Source organism: Cyanistes caeruleus, chromosome 11 (genome assembly GCF_971803275.1).
Source record: "Cyanistes caeruleus chromosome 11, bCyaCae1.hap1.1, whole genome shotgun sequence".
In the NCBI taxonomy this organism is placed as follows: Eukaryota; Metazoa; Chordata; class Aves; order Passeriformes; family Paridae; genus Cyanistes; species Cyanistes caeruleus.
The window spans coordinates 2880448-2904545 of record NC_141711.1 but is presented as its reverse complement, the minus strand read 5'-3'; the positions used below and the strand labels follow the sequence as shown (position 1 = coordinate 2904545).

The 24098-nt window shown below is 43.2% G+C and overlaps 1 long non-coding RNA gene across 2 annotated transcripts; it reads left to right on the top strand.

The window, feature by feature from the left end:
• The first annotated feature begins 242 nt into the window (after positions 1 to 242).
• Positions 243 to 18022, top strand: LOC147650942 (uncharacterized). 2 transcript variants are annotated; one of them, XR_015274956.1, is made up of 4 exons: positions 280 to 404; positions 10771 to 10847; positions 11885 to 12000; positions 17331 to 18022. It is a non-coding gene; the product is annotated as an uncharacterized LOC147650942 (long non-coding RNA). The 2 variants fall into 2 exon arrangements; XR_015274955.1 differs by lacking the exon at positions 10771 to 10847 and having other exon boundaries at positions 243 to 404.
• The last annotated feature ends 6076 nt before the right edge of the window (positions 18023 to 24098 follow it).

Below are 24098 nucleotides of genomic sequence, written 5' to 3'. Positions count from 1 at the left end.
TCCCATTTCCTTTGGTCCATCCCTGTGGTGCCAGCCCCTCGCTCCCCTCTGCTCTCCCTGGAGTGAAACCCTGGCCCTGCTCATCTGTTCCACCTGGGAATGCCCAAGGAGCAGGATGGGAACAGGAGCCACCTCCTGCTCCAGCAGAAACTCCCAAAGAGCCATTACAGCAAATCATCCTTTCTCAGTGGGATGGGAGGGGTTGTGTTTCGGGAAAAACTCACAACACCTGCCTCAGATTTACATTTCAGTTGCCCTCGGAGGAGTCTCCATTCTCCCATGAACTCAGGGCAGCAGAGAGTGCTTTGTCTCCCTGTGGCTGGAATTTGGGAGCTGTGGATCCCTGCTCCAGTGTCTGTGTGAGGAACTGCTCCTTGTCCTTTGAGCTGCAGCTTCTGAACCAGGTAAGAGTAGATTTCTTCTGCTGTCATTGGCTGAAGTTACTCCAATATGATTTTTCCCAGCACCAAGGATCTGTTCCTTTGCCTCCTTCCAGCTCTTGCCACAAGTTTCTGACCAGACCCCAGCAATGCTGCTCTCTCTGCCTCTGTAGTGAGATGTAAAACAATTTGATTTGTTTCAATTTCTTCTCGAGAGCATTGATTTTGAGCTATATTTTAACAGCTTGCTTTAGATAGAAAAATGTTTGAAAGTGAAATTTGATTGAGTTTTGCTTTATGTTCATCTCACAGCCTCTTTATTGATTCTTTAGCTAACTTGATACTGAAAACCACTTTGAATCCCAGAGTTGTACAAAATTCTTATCGTCTATAAGACATTCCTGAATGTTTTATTCCCTGGTGGAAAGGGAAGCTGACATCTTTGCTGGGCTGGGAGAGCACCTCTACAACTGAGCATGGGCCTCTATTGGGATGTGAAGTCTTTTCTGTGGAATTCTTTAAAGAGAGCAGCAGCATTTTCATAATTGCCTGCATTTTGTCCAGAACAAGGCTGTTTATGCACCTTTTTATTTTCTCTGCTGCCACTGTTGTGCAGCTCAATAGTTATATTTGTTTCAACACTGCCAAACTACTTGAATTTTAAATCTTTTCTCCATCTCATGCTTCAGCTCTACCTCAGCCACTGAATATATTCTGCAGGGGGGAGTTTCCTGCTCACACACTCAGTGTTATATTGTGGATATAGAAATGGCTCCTGAAAACATTTTTAAAGATGTGCTGTTCCTTTCCAGCAAAAAATGAACTTTTGAATACCTTATTAATAATTTCTGTGTTGCTCTAAGTTTGGTTGTAGTTGAGATATGATGGGAATTCTCAGGCTAAGTTTCCCCTGAAATAATCTCAGAAGAAATTCTTACTAAGGGAATGCAAACCTTTATTTCCAGCTAAATTTCTATGGGAATCTTGGTGAATTTAGGATAGAATTGGATAAGGGGATAAAGGGAAAAAGTTGTGCCTATTTAAGCTTTGATGAGAGGATTAAATTCTGCCTGCTGTGAATATGAAGCACAGAGTCTTTAACTGGGTTTTTTTGGGGGGTGGGTTTTGGCTTTGTTTTTTTTTTCTATTCCTGATTTATTAATGCTCAGATCCCAGAATGGTTTGGATTGGAAGGGACCATGGGCAGGGACAAGTTCCACTGTCCAAGGCTGGCCTTGGGCACGTCCAGGGATCCAGAGGCAGCCCCAGCTGTGCCAGGGCCTCCCCACCCTCACAGGGAAGGATTTTCCCCAATTTTCTCATCTCATTCTGCCCTTACCTCATTCCCCATCATTTTCTCCCTGATGATATGATCAAAATCTCCCTTTATTGTGATCAAAATCCTGTTGTTGGTATTTAGAGAAGCTTTGGGCAGCAACAGAGATGGCAAAGCAGTCAGATAACCAGAAAATAGATATTTCAGATCATCCTTGCTTTTCCTTTCCCTACAGTGAGCATTTGGTTGAAGGGTGAAGGTCAAGCTGAATTAAGCAGCAATAGATGACAGCACAGCCCAGGTATAATCAGCACTAAATTAACCCAAACAAGTAGTCAGGGTGATAAACAAGACTCTTCTGACTTGCTAACAGCTCTTCTTAAAGTTTAAAGAAAACAAAAATCAGAAGAAAATCTGTAAACAACTCTTCACTACACAACTTTCCACCCAAATTCTACTTTTGCTGAGCAGGGATGGGAAGGGCTCTTCAAAGACTGACACGATTTCCATGCCTTTCACTCTAGGAAATGCTATTTATTATTAAAAGCCTTTTTTTGTTAGCGTAGCAGCAAAAAGGAAAAGCAAATATTCACTGTAATGAAGTTTATTACAACTTTCTCATACATGGAAATGTTAGTGACAAACTGCCAGAGGTTATAAATATCTCCTTATAAATATTTAAAAAAAAAATCAGTAATTCAAGCATCTCCTTGTCATCAGCAAAGCAAACTCTTTAAATTTACAAAAGCAATCCCTCGAATAAAATGATTGTTCAGAGCTGCCATCAGCTCCTGCTGGTGATTTGTCACTTTATGCTGACTCAGAGAGTGCAGTGCTGCCACTGACATTCCTTGGGATGGAAATCTGGGCTCATCCCAGGGAGAAGGAACATTTGCAATGAATATTCCTCACTGCTGGGCAAGCAGAGGCTGCCTGGGACTGGAAATGAGGAGTTTTATCCTTTGTGGTGAATCAGCTGCCAGCCGAGCCCTGCAAATCCCAGGGAGCCTCCTCAGTCCCAGGGGTAGCAGAGAGTTTGGGACTTCAGTGAGTGAAGTGGAATAATAATTTGGGAGAGAAAAATACCTTTTTTTTTTTTTTTCTCCTTTATTCCTGCACCTTTATTAACATAGCAAAGTTTATGTGGTTTCAGGAAAACAAGGAAATTACCATTAATGTAAAAAGTGGATTAAAATAAAGTCAAGAGTTCCACTACCTATTTCTCACCCCCAGAAACTCCCCTGGTAACTTCTGCAGGTTCCTCAGATGGAATAGCAATATTGCCATTAGAGCAATTTTAAACCTTGGGGGCCTAAGAAATAACTGAGAAATGTGGGTGTAGAACCAGAAAATATCTGTCCTACAGTGCTGGATTTGTACAAGTTACAGCTTGGGCAGCAATCAAATGAAATCAGTGACCTAAAGAAACTTGGGAATTACAGTCCCAGAACAATGGCATGACAAATCAGCCATGTGCAGCTGCCATAATTTCAGAATTCTGCTCACAGGACGCTCCTGAACATCCCCATCACAGACCTGACCCTCCCATCCTTCAGGGAACACCTTTGGAACCAGAATTTGCTCCAAAGAGGTTCCAGCTCTTGTGGCTCTTCCCCCACAAAATGTCAAGTGATGGAATTATTCTGATGCTGCAGTCTCTGCATTTCCAAACCTTCTAAGAAACCCCAGCCTTGCCATGAAACCTGGGCTGGTGTAAAAACACAACGTTGCCAAAATAGAATGAAATCTTCAGAATATTCCTCAATGTTGGGGAAAATCTCTTCACAAAAAATCCCCAGTGTTGAGAGGATAACTCCAAATAAAGGGATTAATCCTTCAGTTGTGAATATGGAGGGGTTGGCACACCTGTACAAACAATATCCTGTGTGCTGCTATTCCATAAAACATCCTCCTATTTCACATCCTCACCCTGTTTTCTGCTGTTATTTTAATTTACCTGCTTTGCTCCTGTTTTCAGTTCACCCACAGATGTGTTGGGGGGTTCCTTTTTTACTTTTTTAATGCAAAGGGACCTCTGGATGCTCTATAAACAATGAGAGTAATAGGGAAAATTTAATATCTGTTTGCTGAGCTCGGGAAGGACTGGTAAAAGAAGGGAGGATATTTGATATATGATTTTTATTTATTATATATTTTATATATATGATATTTGATTTCCCAAATCCAATAACAGGTGGAAGCTGTGCCTTCCATTCAATTTGAGCTTTTTCTAAATAACATAATTGGAAATTCTCGATAAATACAAGAATTAAGCGCCCACAGAAGATAAGATTCATGAAAAAAACGGGGATTTTATAAAACATTTATTCAGCAGTTCTTCAGCATCCCAGCAGGATGCAGCTGTTTCCTCCTGGCATCACCAGAGGGCACTCAGCAATTGCATTTCAGCAATTCTCATTTTTTGCCATCCATGTCAGGCGTGTTCTGTGTTTCCCTCCTTCACAAGACCACATTCCACACGAGGGTTTTTCATGCGTCACCACAGGGTTTGTTGCTGATAAATAATCCTCAGCAGAAAGGTAAAATAAATGTTGTGTATAAATGGCGCTGGAATATGGCACTTTGGGGAGGGAAGGAAGTTTTAATTCCAAATAATAGGTATTTATTTATGTCTGCTCAGGGACTGGATGCTCTGGAGTCATGGTGATGCCTTCCAGACATTCCTGCAGCAGGGCAGGGAGCAGCTCCGAGCACAACATTCTCTGAGGTGGGGGGAAAAAAAACAACAATCTGGTAGAAAAGAGGATTTTCAGGGTTTGGAAATGTGTCAAGGAAAGGTGAGGTGGGAGAGGCAGCCTGGTTTTGGTGCTCTGTGCCAGGGAGGGCTGACCCCAAACACCACTCGAGCTCCAGCCCTGCCCCTGCAAATACAGACACTTAAATATAAACATCTAGGAATGCAAACAGATAAATGTGTTTGTGAAAAAATACAAACAGAAACAGTTAAATACAAACATTTTAGTCTCAATACAAATGCAAACACTCTGGATAACAAGTGCAAAAACCACCAGCAATGTGGTGGTCTGTGTTTGCCCCTCTACCCAAGAACCTTGGAATCACAGAACCCCTGATGTTGGAAAATATATCCAGGATCACTGAGTCCAGCCAAGAGGAAAGAGAGATGAAAGTTGTCAGGACAAAGGTTTGGGTTTCATTGTGTGGCTGGAGCTGTGTGTAAGTTGTTGTAGCAACATTTTGTGGTGAGTGTGGAGCTCTTCAGCCACCTCCAGCTCTGGAAGCCTCCCAGGAAATCCAGGAGAGGTTTCTGAAGGACAGAGGATCATGTAGGACACTGTAGCATCACAGTGCTGAGGCAGCTCCCATAAATATTGAGGCAAGACGTTGCCTGGACTCATCAGTAATTGTTTGGATGAAACAATTAATCTTGTTGGGATTGCCTCTAGAGGTATTTTTTTGCAGGTAAATAATTTCTTGGGAACAAGGCTGTGCTTTGTCCTGAGCCCTGCTGTGCTCTCAGCACTGAGCAGGGCTCCAAGCAAGTCCACTTTGAGGTTTGCCATCAGTCCACGTCCTTTTTCCAGCTAAAAAAATGGTACTGAAGCATTTGGAGCTTCTCTTATCTCTGGTTCCATGTGCCATAAGCTCTCTTGTTTAAATTAAACCCCTCTGTTTCCATCAGGGGCTTTCCCAGGGAGAGAACTGCCCTGGCATCCTCTGCCATCCTCCTTCAAAGGGGAGTCCTGAGCAATTCCTCGTGATCCAGGAGTTCTTCCCTCTGTGCTATCGTCAGGAAACACAAGGTTCTTAGCAGATAAAAGGCTGTGAAATTCTTGCCTGTTCAAGCCAAAAGCCACAGCAAATCTCCACACCTGCCTCTGAGCCTGGCTCAGGATCCTTAGGGTGGTTTGCTTTGAAGCAAAGCTGGAGTCACAAACCCAGTGTTTTCTTACAGGGACCTTTCTTCCTTTTGTTGCAAGTCCAACATTTGGCTGCTACCAAAATGGAATCTAAACTCTATCACAAGAGCCTGTTTTACAGGAATGACACCCTTGAGATGAGTGCATTCTAAAAGGACAGATATTCTGTACAACATTCAGAAAGTACTAAAATCCTGAGCCTAGAAATGTGTTACTGTTTTCCTGCCTGTGCCATTCCTTTTGCTTTCAAATCAACTGTACTCAAAAAAAAGGATGTGGTTTCTCTTTTTAGAAAAGAAAGGGGAGCAGGAAGCTTATTTACACTTAATCATCTTAGTGACATAAAACATTTAATGTCCTTAAATTATCTAAAGTGTTCTAGATCTGAGTTAGAACTGCAGTGCTTTTGAGGCCTCAAGTTTGTGCGATCCTAAAACCCACAAAACTTTGATGTCCCGCACAGCTGGGACATCACAGATGGATGAATGTACAAAAGATATTGGAAGTGTAAGGTCATGAACCAGAAAACTTGCTCAACCAGAGTGCAGAGAACAGTGGGTCCTCTTCAGAGCAGAAATCCTGTGGTTACAGCTTGGAAATGCCAGAGCTGTGATGGGTTCAGTCACGTGGGGTCACTTCATACTGACAGATGATGTGTCATTTTCTTCAGGAAGAGAGCCAGAGGTCAGGGAAATGTTCAGGGAAAAGAACAATTCCAAGTGCTGAGTCATTTTCTGTTAGCTCTGAGAGCAAATGCTTTGTGTGCTGGGTTTTGTAGGTTTTGTACAGCAGAACATCAAACACGGGCGCCAAAGGACGGAACTGGTGAAACACAAAGGTAGAGGAATCAGGGAAAGGCTCGTCCTTTTCAAACCACATTTCTTTGAGTGAGCTCTGCTATGGTTTTTAACTGGAAATAATGAGAAATAAAAGCCAAACATCAGAGCTGGCCAGAGGAATATTGCACAACAGGGCCTGCTGTAGTTTGTTTGGAGATTTCTCTGTGACAGTGGGGAAACCTCGGTTGGTGGGTGCGGGAGAGAGAGCCAGACAACTGTGATTCTCCTGGGGAAAGGTTCAGCAAGAAGATGAAGGTGAGAATATGAGGAGAAAGAAAAAGTCTAATTTGATGGTTTGTGCCCTTGGCATCTCTCCATATCCCAGAGACCCCATGTGTTTGGCATGAAAAATCTTCAAAGTTTGGAGCTCATTTCCCCCATGGTCTGTAACCCCCCAGAAGCAGATTTCCCTTTTTACTGGAATGCAGCAACTCATCAGTCCCTCAACTCTCTCCACTTGCCCAAAGCTGCTTTTCCTGCCTGCTATAGCTAATAATCAATAAAGGAAGGCAAGGACATTGACTGGGGAAAGTGCCTTATGGAAAAATCTTATTTAGGAGTTTGTGCCTATCTCTCCATGTGGGCTGGAGCTGCTAAAAATAACAAGCTAGAAAACGAATTCTGTAATACACTGATGAAATTTGCTTTAGCTTTCCTGAGGATCTTGCCCAGATTTGACTTCTTTTGCCCTAATTAGAGGTTGGGGTCTCCCTGCTTTGCTCACAGCACTTGTTACACTAGCAATTGCCAGATGCTGAAATTTGGCAACTTTGGGAGCTGCTGGATTGAAAGGTCCCTGCCAGCCTGGACAAGGACACACAAAAAAGTAGATGCCCAAAAGACTTTCCTACTCCAAGTAACAGATAAACAGAATGTTAGATTGGTTTAATAATTGCTGCTGGCAACTAGGCCGTCCTGCTGTTAAATACACCCTGGGAATGTTTAATACCTTCAATAATCAGATATTTTTTACATATTTGTTGTACCTTCTTCAGGTTGTGGCTTTTGGTCTGCAGGCTCCAAGGCTTTGAAGCAGGTTCTGATGAGTAATGGTGGATAATTTAAAGGTATATTTACAATTGCTATAATCCTCTCATTATATTGTGTTTTACATCCCCCAGCAACAAATTCCAGCGGTAGCAGCAATGAACTAGCTCAGAGTAACATTTCCTAATAAAGATCAGGGAAATGAAGATGACAATTGCTTCCCATTTTTCCTACATCCTGGCATGATGTGAAAATTCACAGTAATTTCACTGCATAGAAATCTAATTAATCAATACATTGGAATTGCAGTTGCAGCAGCTACTAATGTAGGGCTCAGGAATAATTTTTCAGCTCTGAGATTCAAACAGCCTTTCTCTTTAATTCCATTACATATTTCAGCACACAGAGTGCTGCATTTAAATAGGAACTGGATTATTTAATTATTCAAGTTGATTAAGGTGGGTAATTAAATGCTACTACTAATATATTACGTATTTTACATTTTATTTCCATTAAAAGTGATTTTTAAGTACAAACTAAAAGGATTATTTGAGTTTCCAAATCCACTTTTTTACTGCTTTTTTCTGAATTGCCTGATTGCTCATCACCCAGTATTTCCAGCTTTGAACCAAGAATCAGAACAAGCATTTATGGAAACCAACATGAGTTCCCACATTTGCAGTTACTTGTTTTAGTAACTCTTTTAATCTGGCATTTTAATTCCACCTTTTCCAGTTGCCTAAAACACTGTGAGCAAATTATCCTCAGCAAGTTACCCCTGTTTTCTAATTCACAGAACCATCTTTTTATGTGTTGCTGATTTCTCTTTGGGTTGATCGTTTTCTGGGGTGTGGTTTTTTGTTGGTGTTGTTGTTTTGGTTTTTTTGGGGTTTTTTTGGTTGCTGGTGTTTGATTTGGCTTTATTTCCTTCAATGTCTGCATTCAGAGAAGGACATTGGAAGTGTCCAAGGCCAGGTTGGATGGGGCTTGGAGCAGCCTGGGACAGAGGAAGGGGTGGAACCAGGTGTAGCTTTGGGTTTATCTGGTTTTTGATGTCTTTTCTCTTCCTCAGCTGTTTGATCAAGGCCTGAGGGGTGAAGTTTCAGAGCAGTTTTTGTATCTGGTTTCCCTCTGGAAGCTGGAAACAACCAGTAAAAGTTGAGCAACTTCCAGCCAGGAAGTCTCCACGGCTACCAGAGGCTCAGGCTGTTTTCCTGGGCCTGTGCAAAACTGGGATGTGAGGAAATATTGCAAAAATTCCTTGTGTTTTATACATAGGGCAGTGAAATCCCTCCATAGAGAAATCAGCATTAATTAAACAAGCATTTATCAAAACACAGGGGTGGAGGGAGTGTTACACAGAATTAGGAACAGCCCCTGGATGTGGTGTGCTAGCATCACCACCCTGATGTTTCTCCTGGGATTTTCCTGCTCTATCCCACAGCAGTGTGGTTTCCATGCAGGTCATTACAGAACTGCCAGCAGCTGCTCTTTGGCACTCGGGACCCTTCTTGGGAAGAACTCGGGAAGCTGGGTGCTCTAATAGGAGGATGTGCTATGATGCCTCAGGATTTCAGCTTTTCTATTTCCCATCTCTGTGTAACCCTGCAGTTGTTTAGTGCAGAACTCCAAACTCCACACCCAGTGCCAGCTGCTGCTTCCCCACTTTGGGCAGACACAGCAATTCCTCTCCAGGCCTGGCAATCAAGGACACCTCACTGCCTCAGGCCCCAGAGATGGAAACAAAAGGGACTTGGGGGCAGCAAACTTGGGCTAAATGACTCCATTCCCTGCAGCTGGAATTGGAAAATCAACCCCCAAAATGCAAATGGACCAAACTTATAAAAGTGTAAAACCTGTGACCATTTTTGGGTGCAGCTCCTGGGGGGCTTTGTCTGCCCTAAATGTCCCTGAAGTCCCTTCAATGAACAGAACTGCTTTTTATTCCCTTAATTCTGCCTGGCCTCTGTTTTTTAGGTAGCCCCAAAAGGCATCAGCTGTGTGAGAGGTTCCAGAGCCCTTCCCCACACAGAACACCCCAGCAAAGAGCTCTCCTTTGCTCTGCATTGTGCAGGGATCACCCCGTGGCTGACAGAAGCCCTGGTGACAGAATGGGCCCTATCCAAGCTCTTAGGGCTGATCTCTTGTGCATGAATTGGGTTTCTGTTTGAATTTTGGCCCTCTGCGAAGCTGGCTGCTCATTTTGCTAAGGCAAACCCAGAATACTAAACAGGTAATTAATTTCTGTTCTTTGCCAGGAGTCAAAAGGCAGTGTTCCCCAGGCATTGAAGGCTCTTGAGGATTTCCATGAAGCTGAGCATTTAAAGAATATATAAGTAACACATTGCTAGAATTTGTATGCAAGTAACATACCCAAGTATTTCTGATATTCACAATTTATTTTATTAGTGCCTGTGTTTCTCTTCTGGCTTATTTAAAAATGCTCTTTGTGGTGCAGTTGTGTTTGTTGAGAGGCTACAAAGCTCTCTAATGAGGTTGGGATGTCTGGCTCACTTGTTCCAGTTCCCTTCCCACAAGTAGAAAGGAGTGAGCCAAGCAGGATTAGGGGAAGGCACTGCCTCCAGGGATGGGATGAGACCTCTGTGTTTCCCTGGAGCAATAACAGGAAGATGAACCAAGACTGTCCCAAAAACAGCCTCCTGATCTCGTTCTGCCTGTTTGGCTGTAGGTTTTTTGTTGGAGGAGGAGAGAGGGAAGGGGCTGTGGCCAGGCAGCTCTTTGGAGAGCAGCTCCTGCTCTCTGCTCAGGTCATGAAAAAAGAAATGTTCCCAGTCAAAAAGAGATCTTAGGGAGCTCCAGGCAGTACAAGGAGCCCTTGGAAGCAGAGTAGGAATTCTTGAGCTACATGAGGAGGGAAATCTCAGGCTGACTCAGGCCAAGGCTGAGTTCTTTGCTATTTCCAGCAAAAGAGTGGAGAGGTGCAAGTGAAGATAAATCACCTTCTCACATGGCCAGAGTGTAATGAAATGGGAAATTAAAGACCCTGAAGGGCTGAAGGAGGACTTATCCAACACACAGCATTGAAAACCTCATTAGGAGATGTCCCGGGGTGGAGCTCAGCCACTCGCTCTGATTCCTCCCTGATCTGGTTTTCTCACTGAAGCTTCCCGAACATCTGCCTGCTTCTCACCATCTGAGCTGCTACAGAGCCACCAGGCATGTGGGATTTGACAGGAAAAAAGAGATTTGGAAGCTCTAGACCTGCATGTGCCCAACTTTCTGCAATGTTTTTCTGAGCTGAGCGAGAGGAGATGACAAGACAAAGCTTCTTGGAAGCTGAAGTCATCCCAGAGGGTCGGTAAAACAAGAAGTTTTTACAGGAAAATTGTAACTAGGAGAACTCATACTTGTTTTGCTTCTCAATTTAGATGGCAGGCTGCTGTTTCTGAGGATGTGTTCCCACGTGCTTAACACTCAGGATGGTTTTGAAATCCTCCAAGTGTATGTGGGTATTTTTAGGACTGTATTTTTTATCCAAAAAATGCTCCAGTAGACGTTTGTAGCCACACTGGCAAAAACTCCAGCCAAAAATGAAGGCAAAGGCACTTCTGCAAGGCAGCATCACTCTAATCCCATGTGTTCAGGAACCACAGCAGAACTGAAGCCAAACCCAGTTTATCTCTCACCATTTTAAAGCACTAAATGTCAGGAGAGCTTGGCAGCTGTCAATAGAAAGCCTTTCCCCTTTCGCACTGGTCATTAGCTGAGCTTTATGCCCAATAAATTATTTATTAATTTGCCTTAATAGAAAGAAAATTGTCTTTTTAAACCCCCACTAAATATCTGATGGAATATATAAACTGAATTATGTCCCATATTGATCTGATCTTGTGTATATATACTGACTTCCAGTCACTTAAAATTAATATAATTGACTATAGAAGTGCCAGGCACGTTCCTGGGAGGCAGATTAATGATCTGGTGAAGTGATCAAGCACTTAGTGGCTTTGGGCTGATAAATCATTTCAGCTCCTTGATATATAGGGCATTTAATTATGGTCATTTAACCACTGTTGACTGTTGTGTCATTGTATAAGCTAAAGCAATCAAAACATTAACTTGAGTGTAGAGTTGGAAATCATTGTATCCACGACCTTGAAGTTCCTGTAGGAGCAATGCTGTCAGTTTAACTGAGGCAAATCTGGCTTTTTGAATATTCAGAATATTTCAGAATATTCTCTGAATATTTCAGAGAACTTATTTCTTATTTAAGTGTTAGTTTTAGGGGATTACCAAATATGTTTACCTGTTTCTCTGCACACAAAGCAGAGATGCAGGATTATGTAACAATACCCAGGCTGCCCAGGGGAAGCCATGGAATCACAATCCCTGCTAAGGTTCAAAAAAGGCATGGAAAGGCATTCAAAAAAAAACATGGGACCATGGTTTAGTGGTGGACAGGGCAGTGCTGGGTTAATGGTTGAACTTGATGGTCTCAGAGGGCTTTTCCAGCCTTAGGATTCTGTGTTAATATAAAATCAGGAATGGAATAAATGCATCCTGTCCCACTGGAGCAGCTGCCAGGAAGGGCTTCCCTGGGGATCCCACATCACCTCTCCTGCAAGTGCAACTAAACCAGTTGTTCTCTGGCTGCTCAGGTAAGAATTTGGGAGTGTTCAAACATTTTCCTAATACTCTTCTTTGGCAGGGTCCCTTGCAGTGAGGAACTTTGCAGTAGAACCACAGGCCAATCAGTTTTAGCCCAGAAATAGTAATTTAAACCCGAAGCCCCAAACAAGATTTCTTTTCTTGCTGCTGGAAATCACTTTTATCTGCAGAGCAGAGCTGGCAGCAGGGTTGGCTCTTCCCCAGGGAGAACCTGCCTGTGCTGGAGATAGAAAATCCTCCTTCCTGCCTGATTTCTGCATTCATGCTTGGAAAAATTGCCTGCCTGCTTAATTTTCCTGTTTTCTTTCTGCTAATCTCCACCTTGGAAGGACTTTTAAGGGGACTCAGAGGAATGACAGAGGTTGATACCAGCAGGCTCTGATTTTTGGTGTTGTTTTCATAATAAATGAGATGAAACAGGGCTGGTGGCTGCAGTTGCAGCTTGGGGGGGTCAGAAGGAGCTTGGGTTGCTCCCATTGTTGCAGAACCGCACCTGATCACCCTTCCAGGGTTTTCCCTGGCTCCAACAACCTTCCCTGCTCCATGAATTGGGTGTGTAGTTATTGGGTGGGCTTGGAGCAACCTGGTCCTGTGGAAGGTGTCCCTGCCACGGCAGGGGTTGGGTTTAGATGAGCTTTAAAATCTCTTAGAGCCCAAATCACTGCGATTCTGCCCCTTGCTGCGTTTTGGAGTCAGGAAATGCTGAGGCCAAGGGAGACTTTTTTTTTCCCCCCACAAACCACAGAGTCACTGCTGGAATTCCTTTTGAGATGAGACAACTGTTACGTAATTCTGCCGGGATTTTGGGGAGAATTGTTTGTTTTTATGGGGTAACCAAGGTGCCAGTGCAGCTTTTCCCACTGCCCCAATCCCGTCAGAGCCAGGGCTGGGAGGCTCTCGCTGCTCAGCCGAGGAGCTCCTGATGGCCCTGGTGTCTCCAGGCAGCGCTGCCAGGCTCCTCAGTGTCCCTTTGTGTGGGAGTGCTGGCCTTGGGTGACCCTCAGTGGTGGCACTGGGCTGTCCCTGGCTGTCACACATTGGGGAGAGGGGCTGCTGCTCCCCAGTCCCTCGGCAGGGACCGTGCTCGTGCAGCTCCTCCGATGGCAAAGCGAACACTGAGCGGCTGCAGCGGCTTCTCAAAGCACCCACTAATTAAATTAGGCTTGATTATTAACCTACGAGACTTAATTTTCTGTTTCCGTGTTCCATTCTGAGTGGAGAAATAGAAATGTAAATACAAATAAGACAAAGGGGCAATGTCTGCATGAGGTCTCTCGCTTTTGTGAGTCCGAAGCTGCTGAGGTTGGCTGGGAGGCTTGGAGGGCACCAAGGAGGGAGGCTGGGCTTGAGAAGGGGTCTGGCAGTGAGGCCTCAAAATGGGTTTATTTGGTGATGTCCTACACATTAAATCATGGATTTCTTTGCATAACCTTTAGCTGAATAAGATTTTATACAATTTATGCTAGAAATGAGCACTTAGCGCTTCGGTCCTGGTGATGTCAAGGTTATCTCTGACCCACCTGGGGTCCCCACAGAGATCTCCCTGCTGGAGTTCATGTGCTGAACTGAAGATTACAAATCACAATTAAACATTTGATGATGGGGAAGAATCATCTCAGATCTTGGGGTGGACTGAAATCAAGGTGGCCAGGCAGGAATGAGGGGCTCCATGCCCTTTCCTGCTGCTTTGGGTCAGTCTTTGATGGCTTCTCCCAAATGGACTGGGAATTCCTGCTGTGAGCAGGGGGAGGAGCTGTAAAAAGAGTGTGACTTTTGCTAAAATGTCACTGCAAGCTGTTCCTGGAGGAGGAATGAGGGAAAACAAGGCTGTGGTGTGCGAGGCACTGCGATGCCTTTGTTCTGTGCCAGCACAGCTCCCAGAGCCCGAGCAGGATTTCAGCCCTGCTGCAGTGACATTTGTAAATGAGAACATGGCAAGGCCTGAGTTTGGCCAGGAAAAAATGCTCTTTTTAAGGGTGGGGGATAGGAAAAAAAACAAACAACAACAAAAAAAAAGTCTGGCTTAATGGAAAAGAAGAATCAGTCCAGGGGGAAAAATATAAAAAGGTTTAAGAAGCAAAACAGAATTTAGAAAGAGCAGAGCACAAATGCCAAATCACACAGGAGAAAGGGTCTTGCAGAGGTAGAATGGGAAGGGATGGGGAGGGAGGAGAACAGCTTCTGGAATGGCACAGAGGCTTAGAAAGCTAAAATGAAAACAAAAGGCCGAGGGGGAACATTCACATGGATATAAGGAAGAATGAATGGCTGTAAGGCATTTGAAGAATGCCTCTTACAGTCGCTGAACTGAGGATCTTTTTAAATCTGTTTGTTATGAATTTTACCCGATGTCCTGTTTTGCTGTTTGGTAGGAGACTGTTATGTGAAAAATACAGCCCCCATTTCAGGGAGCTGCCACTATTCCCTGGGATTTCATGGATCTCAGCACTGCCTAATGTCGCCTTTCATTCTGCTGAGGACGTGCCAGATTGACTGGGGGTATCTCTGACCCCCTGTTTGTGCACGAGGTCCCTCTGTGCTGTAACAAGGGCCAACTCTGAACCACAACACTTCAAAAATGCGATTTGGAGACCAAAAGGAACAGCAGAAACAAACCCTGTGCCCGCTCAAACCCTCAGCAGCAGCTGGTCAGGACTGGGGGCAGGGGTGAGCTATCACCTTTGTTTTTCCCTTTCCACCTCTCTCTGCCTCCTGCCTAATGAGGCACCAGCTCTTTGCCAGCACAGAACTGCTCAGGCAGGGCTGGAAGTCTGCTGAGAGCTGCCTCCTGTGCAGAAGGACTGGCAGCAAGGCTGGGGAGGAATGCCAGCACGTCCATCCTGGAGGCCAGGGTCGATCTGACCCATTGGAAACAGCCAATGCTCTCCAATTCATCCCAATGAACCTGAGCTGCACCAGGTTCCACCTTGGGGGGCGAGACCTGAGGCTTTGTCACTGCTTTGAGGGGTTTGCAGACTGTTCCCATCAGAGCAGAGGTGCCAGATGAGTCTCTTGCCCTCAGGCAAGGACAGAGGGACTGTCCAGCAGCCCCTGGAATGATGGAGTGATCTCCTGGAGGTTTGGCTACCCTTGGTCCTGCCGTGCTGGAAGGACATGGGACACAGCTTCAGGGAACCCTGCACCACTTCTCCATCCTTCCAGGCACGCTATCCCATGGTGGAGAGTGGAAATTTAGATAGAAATGGAATTCATGACATTTTTCGGTCTTAATGGGGATAGGAAGTTGTGTCTTCCAGCACTATATATTAAAAAAACAAAGGCTTTGACTGGCAATATCATTACAGCCTGGATTGATTATTAAGTTATGGCATTTTCTGTCATCATTTGATGTTTACTTACAAGAGCTGGATGTGCCTGCAGTGGCTGGGAGATTTTGTAGCCAGTTCTTGCTATTTCATTCCAGAGCTTTACATATTCACCCAACAATACAGTGATTTCATTAAATACAGGGCTAAAGTAAACCTCCAAACTGGAATTCATCTGCTCTGACATTAGAGCCGTGCAAAAATGAAACACATGGAAAAGAGTGGATGAGATTGGGCTATTAAGAATAATTAATACCGAATTTAATTGACAATTACTTAGCAAGAGTGATATTTGGCTTTCAAAGGCCATCTACATTTATGGTGCTACACAGAACAATAAAAAGAAGCAATCTGTTTTAGGGAGATGAACATAAAGCGGGGGAAATGCAAATGCTGGGCTCCTTTATCCTCGGGCAGTGCCTGCTGGAGCAGAGCAGGTACACCATGGGAGGTGCACACACGTTAATCAGCACTTCAGAAGGCATCTCCTAATTGTTTCGTGGATTTTAATTCGTGGATTTTAATCCTTGAGAGCTTTTTGAGCTGGTGTTATTTACATATAAAAGATTCATCTGTTGTGTTAACGGGGTGTGAGCGTTTACCCATGGGCAGGTGACTCACAGCCCGTGGATAAATTCACTTTTATGTTCAATCCCCGTTACTTTCTGATGCCTGGGAGTATTTTTCATGTTGTTTTTTTTTTTCCTGTTCATAGTTTGAACACTGATCTCCTACGCTCTCCTTTGTTCCCATGCTCACATTATTACCACTTAAGGCTTTCCCCCTGCTTTGTGAAGCCTTTAGGTGCAAGCAGAAAGGAAAGGGGACAGAAATGAACAAATGAGAGAAAGAGTGTGTAATGGAATGAATGGGAAAGCCCCAGCACCACAAGGAATCAGTGACTAATGAGTAGGAAGTACTGTTCAGTATGTCATTCATTTAGCCCTCCCTGCTCAGGGTAGTAGCAGATGGTGCCCTGAGGGACTTGGATGTTCCCATCCATGCTCCAACACTACTAAAGAGGCGAGATGAGAGAAGGAGACGAGATGGATCACACCAATCAGCCCAGCAGAAAAATGATTATGATTACATAACTAATGACCCAGGGAATTAGACAATATCAAAAATAGGAAGGATGCCAATTTGTGCTGTGACACATCTGAGCAGCCAAAGCGGTGTGGGGGGTGTGCAGTGAGAATTGTGTGGTTAAGAAAGCAAGGGGAGCTTCTCATCAAGCCTTCCAAGATATTCCTTTTATTTAACAACAGTTTATCTAGGTGCTGAGAAAACTCCACCACTGGCTATTCCTGCAGCAATCCTGAGTAGGCTGTGCACTTACAAGTTCCTTTTCTGCTGTATTTAGCTCAGCTGGAAACTTGTTAGAGCCTGGTTTTTGGTTAAACAGCTTTGCTGTGAGCGTGGTAGGGATGGGGCTGAGACCCCAGCAGTGCAGCTGAGGAGCAGCAGCAGTCCAGGACTGCCAGAGTGGCTCCTGCTGGGGCCTGGGGAGCTCCCACCTCCTCCTGGAACAGCCAGGACCTGGCTGGCAGGGAAGTGTCCTCTGTAGCACCAGGCAGAGCTCTTGGTCACCTTAAAAGGATGGGATCATGACCCTACAGGAAACTGAAACACATCCAAATATTCCAGGAAGGAATATTGGATGAAATTTGAATTTGCTCAGAAAAAGCCTTTGTTTAGCTGGTCTTCCCTACCTCAGTTCTATTTTCTTCTCCAATTTATTGATTTCTTTGTTGAACTGTCTGGATTGTGATTCCAAACTCTTCCTGTCTGTGCTGTAATCCTGACTCCAGGATCCTGTTAGGATTAGGCGTGTGTGCCTGCCAGCTACTCTGATTGAAAAAGCTGACTTTGTTATCCCACAGCTCAGAGGTCTGGCTACAAAACGTGGAGCAGCCCAAAAATGATATGAAATGCAGCGTTTTGCCATCTGCTGGAAAATGTTAATGAGCTGATGATCTCATCCTCTATTTTAGACAGGTGTCCACATCCCCAAAAATGTGATGAGAAATGACATCTTTGTTGACAGTCTCATCAGATTAATTGGACTTCAGGAGTGAGCTAATTCTCACATCAAGAGGCTTGAGAACATACTGTGGGAGCTGTGTGAAGAACCTTGAACTCCTGCTTCTTGTGCTGTCGCCAGATCATACCAGCTTTGATGGACTGGATTAGGAAATCAATATCCACACATTGACATGCTAATCCCTCCAGGGACACTCATTAAATGACGTTCAGATCAAGGGCCAGAGCAGGATGTGTGCAATCAGGAGCTGCAGCAGAGTGTCACGTTTCATTTGGGTGCTTTCAAACAGTCTAATATAAATGGCTCTAAAACATTAAAATAAATATTAAGCTCCCCAAACCGTGAGTTTGGGCATTAAATGGAACCTAAGGTGTTAAAAGCACGAGGAAGGGTCAGGTTTTGGTGGTACACAAAAATTAATGGGGAGAAACTCCGAGGAGTGAATGGGATCTGCTGGGTCATGAGTTCAGTGCTCTGCTGTAGGAGATATCCCTGCCATGGAAAACCTTCCATCAGGTGCTCAAGTGCCATTTGAAAACTAATTGGGATTTTTTGTCCTCCTGGGACCCTGTTCTGTAACCTTTCCCCAATAATGGCAAAGAGGCTGCCATCTAATTTCAGAATAAATATATTCCTGGTTAATTTTTTCTTTTTTTTCCTCTTTTTTAACTTACAAATCCTTTTCTCCTCACTGGATGTATTTACAAACAGGAATATCTACTCTCTAGATAGAGGGAAACTTCTCTCTAAGGCTGGATTGCCAAACATGTTTCTCATCAAACATGGTCTTTGCTCATCCCTATATTTAGGTTTTTTTGCACCAATTCCTGCAGCATTTCAGGCTTTTGAGCATCAGGGTGATGCAGTGACATCACTTTTCCTGTGCTCCACATCACCATCATTCACCAGCCTCCATTCCTGGCCTTGTACAAGCCCCCCAGTCCTGTTTTGGGACAGCAGATGTTTTTTTTCCAAGGAGCCAGCTGGGGAGGTGGCTGAAATCCTGCCAGGACAAGTGTTCTGGTGGTGTTACATTTGCCTGAGGGAAGGTGAGGAAAATATAATAATTAAAAAAATATATATATAAATCACTGAAATACACTGAATAAATTCATTTATATTTTACTCTTTGGACCTGATTTTTTTGTAAGGAGTTGCTGACCCTGTAATTAAATAGAATTACTTTTGTTTTATGCCAGTCTGAAATTTGCAGCAGAGATTCAATATTTCAATAGTCAATATCAAGAGTTAATATTTAAATGTTCTGTAAAGAAGAAATAAAGCAGCAGCATTATTTCAGATTGGACATTTTTGGGGACATAACAGTGTGTGTGATATTGAATGCATCAGTTTTACTCCATAAATTCCTCACTATTCTTTCTTTTTAAAAAAATATTTCTGTGGATAAAGACAGCATTTTCACAGCTCACCTGAAGTCTCCAAATGTGGCAATTTGAAATTTTGAAAGATTATTGACCAAAAAGACCCAGTGGAGCTGCTGTAACCTCTGTTTAATGCTTTGTCTGGTGAATTGTTTCCTACCGGGTAATGACTATTACAAGTCCCAGCTGAATGAAAAAATAGGATTTAAATATTTCAGGAATCAAGCAGAAAAGGGAAGGACAGCAAAAAGATTTGGGTGTTTTCCTTCTCGTTCTTTATCAAATCTCATGCTTGTGTTTATTACTTGAAATGTATGATCAGCCAACAGGAATTATGGCAGAGGTTTTGGATTTGGTGGGCTTTTTGGTTGGTTTTGGGGCTTTTTGCTTTGGGGTTTTTTTTTTTGGTGTGTGTTTTGTTTTGGGGATTTTTGTGTATGTTGGTTGAAATGTTATAATGACTCATTATTCTAATTAGTCTAGCTACAGAAAAAAACCCATCAATTTAGGAATAAAAGCAGGGCACTCCAACACACAAAACACCTAGAGATGAAGTGAAATAGAATAACATTTATTTCCAGGTTTTATGTTCTTTGTATCTGGCTTCCATCAGATTTTCCTGAGTTTACAGGACAAGGTAAGGCAAGGATACTTTAACTCTTTTCCTTCTCTGTTACTCCCATCACCTTGTTTAACCCCATCACGATTTGCTGCAGCTCTCACAAGTCAAAGTGCTGCTGTGTTCCATTTTTCCCCTGTAAAAGCTCTTTTTTTTTCAGTTTCCCAGCTGACTGAACCCAGATCCTGCTGTGGCTGAGGGTCACACCCAGTCCTGCACTGGAAGTTTTTCTCCAGCAAAAGAGTCTCATTCTCATCCCTCCAGGATGCTGAAGTCCCTTTTTTGTGGGATTATGTTATCAGTTTGGACTTCAAATAAACATCTAACAGAGTTTCCCTGACTGTAAATTATAATTTCTTTCTTCATTTGATCTCCCTGCTCTTTCTTGATCCTCAAAGCAGGCCTTGCAAGACTCTGTTTAATTGATTATTTGGCTGTTTTCTGTTTCATCTTGCATGATTATCAAACACTTTCTGGGCTGGCTTTGGAAGGTTTGTTAGCAGGGGGATCAGCTGGATCAAGAGCACAGAACAGAGATGTTAATTGCCTTGTCTACAGCTACGCTCACTTTTAGTCCCCCTTGTCAATCTTGCACGTCACGGTGGTGTGAACTCTTGAGAGACTCTCCAAATATGCCGCAAATTCAAATTCGTGGTGTTGTTTTGTGTTATATGTGTAAGATTTAGCCTCAAATGACACAGCTCTTGGGAGAAAATCCCAAGTTTCTGGGCTCTTTTCTGATGTAAAACCAGATTTGGTCGGTCGATGCTGTTGCATTCTGTGTTATTGAAGTGCTGGCAGAATGTTGTATAGAAAGCAGGAGATCCTTGTTCCCTTTAATTCTGCCCACTCCACTTCTACAGGTTCCACAAAATTGCTTTTGTAGGGTCAGCGTGGGTCAGCCAGTCTTGATGGGTGTGGAACTCATCTGACTCTGGCTTTAAAGTGACTTATTTTAACAAACAGGTAGAAATTTACACTTGTTTTCAACCTGATGGAAATGAAAATGTCAGAACCTTTAGAAAAGCTCTCTTGGTTTGCAGACAAGTTAAAACTTGGAGGTTTAAATTAGATGATGGGAAGGAATTGTTCCCTGGGAGGGTGGGGAGGGCCTGGTAAAGATGCCCAGAGCAGCTGTGGCTGCCCCTGGATCCCTGGCAGTGCCCAAAGCCAGGCTTGGAGCAGCCTGGGACAGTGGAAGGTGTCCCTGCCATGGCAGAGGGTGGAATTGGATGATCCTAAAGGTCTCTTCCAACTCAAACCACTCTGTGCTGCTACGACTCTACAACCTTCCTGCAGGTTTTAGGTTTGAGCCATTTTTAAAAGTATTAATTATATATATTTCATGTGAGATGTGAGGGAAAAAAATATTCATAAAGTTTCTAGCAAGCTGCCATGTAAATCATAAAAGCTCATTGTTATCACCAGTGAGGAGCATCCATTTATGAAAGAGAGTATTTTATTTATTTCATATTTTATAAGGAGATATTTGTCTGGTGAGATAGCATAATTGGGAGTGAAAACCAGCAGATTATTTTAAGTGCAGGTGACAGGATGACAGAGAATTACATATCATTACATGATACAGAGAAATTTGTGTAAATATTAATGCAGAAGCAGGGAAAGGAATGGGAAAAGTTGAAGGGAGAGTGTGGAGGAAGGAGAACAGACACAGGGGTCAGGTCAAGAGCTTTTAGTGCAGCACCAGAAATGTTTTAATGTCTTGAATGGTGAGGCACTGATGGAATCAAAGGAGAGGTGATGGAGCCTTAGGACAAGAATGTGCCTGGTTTGTCAGCTCAGGGCTCAGAGCAATTCTCCTTCTGTCTCAATCTTCCACTGCAAACTCAGCAGGAAGGAGCTGAATTCTCAGGAGTTTTGTTCTGTTAAAAAGGATCGACTGATTATGCTGCAAATCTTATAGGAAACAACTGTTTAAACTGGAAATATCACGGTATGATCTGGGATGTTGGCTTGGACTGAGAAATGCCCGTGCTTTGATCTTGGCTTCTCCTAACAAACCTGGGATTGCTGGGGTAATATCAACACAGGCAACACTCTTTGTCTTTTTGAGTTTGTGTTGTTTAACCAACTTGTCTTTGTCTGGATCCAGAACAAGAGGGAGCTTTTAAAGCCCCATTATCTTCCCTCCCTTTCCCCCTTTTCTCAAGCCTTAGGTTTGAATAGAAATGTGTAAATAATTGGTCAATAACAGGAGGAGGCACTTAGTGACAATCATGTGAGGAGCATTCAAGGTCAGATCTGGAGAACAACCAGGGAGATCTCCTGTGAAGTTTGGTTTTTCTCTTTTCCAGCATTTTTCTCCACTCGTTTTTTAACTGTTGTGGGGAAAATGGCAGGTTTAATGTGTATATTTAATATGTATATTTTGTGTGTGTGTTTGTGCAGCACAGGCTGTGCACGTGCACACCGGAGACTCATCAAAGGCAATGCTTGATTTGGTAGACGATGACCAAACATGTTTAAAACACTCCTTGTTCTTGTAAATGATAATTGTTCCTTTTTTTTTTTTCTTTTTAATCTATCCTGAATAAATTGCCCAGACACAAAGTGTCATTAAATGCTCCTCTTTTACAGCTTAGCATTTCCCCATGTCCAAATTTCAATATTAACACTGTGTTCCTTTGTGAATTGAGCTTTTATTCATTATATTCCTTTTTGGACTAATAGTTATTATTATGCTGCTCATACTTTAGCTTCAGAGCTAATTATAGTCTTTGGCTCTCTCCTTCTGGAATATAGATACTGATATATATTAATGCCACGTACCTTGCTCTCCAGCCAGCACTTATTTCACAAGGTTGCTGTGATTTTCTCCTCTTACACTGACTAAAACATCCAAATTTTATATTTTTTGTTGGTGTTTTTTTTGCATTATCATTTTGTCCTGCTGAAAAGCATTATCTGGGAGAAATCTCTTCAAGGAGAGATCACACCCCTCCCTGCCAGGGTTGGAAATCCCTTAATACAGCCATGTACTGTCAACTCACACATAATGAAAATGTCAATAGTGCTCAGATTGGAGCAGTTTAAGGCACTGAAACAGATGTAGCTCCACACAGCATAAATCTATTGAGCAGAGAGTGGCGAGAGTGCTTGGTCACACAGCCATTAAAAAAGAAAAATAAAACCCAGCCTCTAACTGAAATTAGCCCTGAAAACCCTGCCAGCAGCAAATAACACAGAGAGATGAAGTCTGGCCCTGCAGAGTCCTGGCTTGGGTGGTGGAACCAGGGAAATCAAAGGGAATGAGATCCCAGCTCCTGCTCCCTGATGATGGGATGGAAATCCCTGCAATCCCCACGGCAGCCCTCAGCTCTCCATAACACAGCAAAAGAATTATAATTTGTTCAACCTTCACCTTGCTAAATCCTTTGCAGGCAGGGGAGAAGGTGGAGGGAGAAATTCTGGTACAATCAGAGATGCAATTCCAGTAGAGCAGCTATGAAAGACTTGGATGGAATTATGGAATCTGTGGGATCCACACTTTTTTTGGTGTCTACCCCTAAACCATGTAGGAGAACCTGAGCTCCTCCTTTCATTTGGCATTCCTGCTTTTGGGTTGGTTTCTTCAGATTTAGGTGGTTCTCTGGCAAGAGACTGGGCAACACCTGAATCCACTCAGGATATTTAATATCCTTTAAACAGTGCTTTGAATTTTCATTTTTATTTCCTGTCAGGTCTTTTTAGATCAATGTGAGTAATATGCAGTTGGTTAAGGCCTGCAAAACAGTTGAAAAATTACATGAAAACTTCTGTTTATTAGTCAATAGAAAAATAGATCCCATGAAAGTGAGTGACCAAAAGGTCACACACATCCCAGGATTTATGAGCAGGGTAGCATTCACACAATTCATGCAATTTAGAAATTTCAGGGAGTACAGAGAAGACTCAGAGAACGGTGAAGAGGCTGGAAAATTTATCTGTCAGTAGGAGACTGCAGGTGCAAAGAGAATTTTAACAATTCACCCAATGAGTCTTTGCCTTTCCCTGTGAGAACCCAAATGTGGGTAATCAGCTCCTTCAAAAGTTACTGTGAGATGCTTGTCAGGGGTAAAAAGAGTCCTAGTCTCAGCAGGCAATTAACCATTTCAACTGCTGAATGGTTTTTTTTTTTTTTTTTTGGTGGATTTTCTCTCAACAGCGCTTTTCTTAGAGAAAATTATTCCACCTCCCATAAGATCTGCTTTGCTCCAGCAAGGATTTATTCAAAAAAGCTTCCAGGAGCAGTGAGAGCCTGTGAGGTAAAGTTAATGACTGAGTGTGGATATCAGCAAGGTTCCTAAGCTGCTTGCAGTCCTGGAGAACTTGAGAGTGCTCCTGAAAAATGGCTCAGGAAAGCCTGGAAAGAAATCCTTTAAATTCAGGAGGATCTGAATAACGCTGTGGGGAGAGGCATTGCTTGGAGCTGTGTTTACAGGGTTTTACTTGACAGAACAGAGCTGTGATCAGCAGAGATCTCCCAACACAAATGAACCTCAGCCTCGCAGCTTGGCATGCACTTAAAGGGAAAAGGGAACACTGATCCCATTTTTTCCATACATTCCTCATTTCCTCGCTTGCCTTGCCTGCACACACACACACAGATCATGATTTTCCTCCCTGGAATCTATAAGCTGTTTGTATTTACCTTCTCAATGACTTATTCTGTATTGTTTATGATATTTTTTTACCTTTGAAATCGCTCTTAATTCAA